Source organism: Babylonia areolata, chromosome 14 (assembly GCF_041734735.1).
Source record: "Babylonia areolata isolate BAREFJ2019XMU chromosome 14, ASM4173473v1, whole genome shotgun sequence".
Taxonomy (NCBI): domain Eukaryota; kingdom Metazoa; phylum Mollusca; class Gastropoda; order Neogastropoda; family Buccinidae; genus Babylonia; species Babylonia areolata.
Window position 1 is genome coordinate 5,872,161 of NC_134889.1, and position 4,735 is coordinate 5,876,895.

Below are 4,735 nucleotides of genomic sequence, written 5' to 3' on the forward strand. Positions count from 1 at the left end.
TTTTCCCCCCCAGATGATAACGGTATTCTAAATGTCACTTTCGAGCCAAGCAGATCACCATACAGGGGACCAACCCGTTCTCGGAGACACGGGATGAAGGAAGCTGAGGCCAGGGAAGGGTTGGCGAAGGTGTGCAGAGAATTGATGCATAATGTATTGATGGCCTTGATTGGCTGTGGGCGGTGTTTGTCTCGTTCCGCGTGTTTGGAATCAGCGGAGTGCATACTGGGGCCCTGGTGGGTTATTGGGTGTAACTGGATGGACGGAGCATTGAGCTGTGGTGTTTTGTGTCCTCCTGGAGGAAGGTGGCAGAATGGTTAAGACGCTCGTCTGCCAATAAAGAGTCCGACAGGGTCTGGATTCGAATCCCGCTCATGCCTTTTCTCCCACGTTTGACTGGAAAATCGAAACCAAAACACGATTTTTATGACTAGAGTACGAATTCATTTATATACTGCTGTACAAATCATCACGGTCACGGAAATGACAGTTGTGTAGTTACTCCAACAACGGATCTGTTTCGGCGGAAATAAAAGACTTCAACACCTTTTATTCAGAAATATTGCATTGTGTTCACAGTTTGCCTGCATGGCAAACGTTCTTCAGGAAAGGAACCCATCAACTGAGATCATCTTTCATCATCCGGGGTACTGACTGAACGTTTCAGACACCATTAGCCAACAGTCACGGACATTGCACGGAACGTCTGCAGTCTCCAGGCAACACAACTCACGTGTCTTAAGCCTTAAGATACAACTTCATACATTGCCTTTGACACTGAAACATTGGCATGATTGACGATAGTCAAATTCAGTCACCTGCCGTCATCATATCTCCAGATTTTAGTTGACTTGTTTTTCTCTCAGCTCAGTTGTCTCCAATTGTAAATCCGTTGTTTTGATGTGGTTATGAAGGTGTCCAGAGAGGCTGTCTGGGTAGTGGTCTTTCCTTCTATAGAGCTCCTGGTGTCAGCAGTGGTGTGAGGGTGGCCAGGTCACCTCACCGTATTTGTTTGGGAAGTTTCTTCTGGTGCTGTCTTGTCTCAGAAGGCCCAAAGCAATGGAAGTGCAGGCTCCTTTCAAATTTCTCTCTGTGTCCCAAAGCTGCGTTCCTCGTCTCTCTTGCTTCCGGCAGGCAGTATTCACCTTCACCTTCACCTCTCCCGTAGTCTGGGTTCAGACCGTTGGGGCACCGCTGCTGACCTGGCCACCACCCCTCTCCACTCTTCACGGTTTTCTGATTTCCTCAGGGCGTCACCGAGCGTCAAGCCTGTCCACCCCCGGATGTTGTCTTCCCATCTCTTCTTCTGCCGTCCTCTCCTTCTGCCTCCTTGTACGGTGCCTTGCAGGAACGTTTTGGCAAGACCAGATGATCGGGAGATGTGTCCATACCACCTAAGTTTGCGTTTTTTCACTATGGACAGAAGGTCTTTGTAGGGTCCAATACTTTGCTGGATTCTGTTCTTCACTTCCGTGTTAGTGATGTGGTCTCTGTAGGAGATGCCAGTATTGCGAAGTTGATAACCTTAGTCATCTTTCCAGTGACACTGCCAACGAAACAGACGGTTCTGTCTCTCTGTATAAGTTTCTGCCAGAGTTCCTTTTATCCAGCCTCTGGAAAATTCTGGGCCCAACACTTTGAAGAAATCCTGAATCAGACTGTCCATTCCTGAGGCTATAATGAAATCGAAGAATGGCATGGCAGCAAGCCCAGTTCGTATACCACCAGAAACATTACAGATAGACATACAAACATCTGAGCTGCTTCATCTACTAATGCAGAAAATATGGGATTGGAAAAAGGAATACCTCGTAAAACTACCAAAAGAAGAGAGATTTCGTATCCTGCAACAACTAGCAGGATATAATGTTACTAAATCTGTCCCCAACGAGGTATTTGTTAGACATAGAGATTAAGAAAGACTTAAGTGAAAGACTATTCAAAGAATAAGCTGGCTTCCAACAAGACAGATCGTGCAGATATTATATCGCCACATCATCAGTGAACGATCAGTTGAATGGCAGCCCCCCACCTCTCATCCATATTCTACACACCATTTGTAGCATTTACGAATTTTCGACAGTACAGCTGAGAAGTTATCTGGAAGGAAATGAACCACCACAGAATACCTGCAAAGATTATTTCAATTATCTAAAACAGTTGTATGACAGCTCTGTATATTATGTCATTCCAACAAAGATAACTGACAGATCAATTTGATGGACAGGGAAGCGTGAGACAGAGATGCCTCTTGTCATAAACTCATGCTGGTCGTCGGCTGAACCATGAAGAAGACCATCCAAAATGGAAACACAGACATCTCATGGAGCTTTAACAAACAACAGGAAGATCTTAATTTCACCGACGATGTGAGTCTCCTTTCACACAGATACACAATAGAAACTTACCTGTCTTTCCAAACAAGTAGATAGAACATGCCTCTGATTCAACACCAAGACGTCAGAATCCACAAGAATGAACAAGAAACATTCAATCCATCTGCGAGATGAAAACATCAACAAAATGGAGAAGTTAGTCAGCAGTGATGGAAGGCGAGGCATGTCTTCAATATCTGCATCCGATATGAAATTCCACAGCCCTCTCCAAACACAAGATGCGCAGTCCATCCTGTATGGATCAGAGACGTGGAGACACGTAAAATCAAACACAGATAAACTCCAGACAGATGCAGAAGACACATTATACACACTTGGTGTCCAGGATCAATATCTAATGCCAAACTGTGTGAAAGAATCATCTGGATTCCTGTCAGCAAGGAAACAAGGAAAAGGATGTGCAGCCTGACTGGCCACGCCCTGTGCAAACCTCCTGACGAAATCACTAGACAAGCACTAGAGTGGAACCTTCAATGGAAGAGAAAAGTCAGCAGACCACAATGGACAAAGGTGGTGATGCACAGAGGACGCAATGAAGGAAGTCAGGTGGACAGGGACCCAACTGAAGACGACAGACTAGAACCATACTTCTCTATAGTTCGAAGGAATATGAATATAATTTCTTTAGTTTCTAGATTATCATCCATTCATCTTTTCATTCACACTTGAATTTGTTTGTCGTGTCCATTCAGTCATTAATTCAGAACTTCCCAGTGCAGTAAAGTATACACAAACGCGTGATGATTTGACTGATTCATCACTTTATCATTTTCTACCTTGGCAATTTGTGTTTCTTAACACTTGTAACATTTTCCTTTCCCGTATTTGCGCCCGTCGTTGCATTGTGAGGGCCCAGAAGTAGAGCAAGGGGCTGAGAGCAGAGCTGACTGGTGACAAAAATACAACCATGGCGCGATAGATCCTGTCTGAACCAGAAACACCTGCTGAAGTCAACGCCGCCACAAGTCCGAAAGACACCCAGCAAACAGTATTTGTGATAGTCACCTTTCCCACCAGGTACACTGAGGAATACACTGTTCTCTTTCGGGGGTTTAACGCAATGCTGTATTTTGGCATTAGTCTGGAGACGATAATTTGGCCAGCCATAGTAGTGGAACACAAAATCAAGTTGACTATTGCAGTGACTGAAAACCATTTGATTTCTTGGCTGGAGTGGCAGTCCAGACGGCAGAGGCCAGACTGACCACTGAGGCCCCAGTGTGACAGACCAGGAAGAAACGGTATCAACGATAACGAGATTCCAAGAAACCACGTCACTGAGCAAGCTACTGCTGTTGAAAACTGATTTCTTCTCAGCAAGTCTCTGGAGAAACAAATGACCATTATGTGATCCACAGCAATTAGCCAGATTATCAAAAGTGACAGCTCGTTGGACAGAAAGAATAGAAATCCAGACATTTTGCACATCGAGCTATTGGTCCATGCATTTTCAAACTGGATGTATTTTCCATGATATATTTTGTCAGCTAATAGGGAAATACTAACATGAATTCCCATACAGATGTGAGAAAAGTCCAAATGGGCAAATACCACCTTAAAACAGTTGTCAAACACTTTCGCGTCTCTGAAGGAAAGCAGAAAGGATACCAAGTTCCCTGACAAGGCCCACACACAAACCAGCCAAAAATAATTCCTGTACAGCGTGTTTGGTATCAACCGTTCACAGGAAGACAACATGGTGCCAGGAGAAAGACACTTTATCCGTTGATTTGAAAATAAAATGTCGCAACAGATTCTGTAGTTTGATGAAAATATTTTCTTAAGGCCAATGGACCCTGAAAACAAGTCCACAGGAAAAACATTGACCATATTCCCCCTAATATCAAGCTCAGACAGTTGAGGTATATTTTTCAAACCTGTAGAGCTGATCATTTCTATTGCAGAAAATGATACGTTCAGATACTGAACATGAGGGAAATATAGAGACAAACCACTGCTAAGTAAATTTAAATTTGTTTTTGATATGTCCAATCTGTGCAGTTCATAGAAAACGCTCCTCGGTAATTTGCTTTTCATTTGCTTGAAAGGATTATTTGCCAAGTGTAGAACTTTTAGGTTTTGTAGCTCTATAAAAACATCTACATCAAGAGTTCTTATATTATTATTGGCAAGATTGATGAACTGCAAATTGCTCAGTTTCACTCGTGAAATATTCGCTAAAGAACAAAAAGAAAGACTCAGATAAACAAGATGCATGTTCCCAGCAAAATCAAATGTTGACATGCCTGACCCAGAGGCATCTACGAAGCGAAGTTTAGGAAACGAATCAGTAGGAAATGGGTCAGTGCATAGGAAGGAGTGACCTTTACATAGACAGT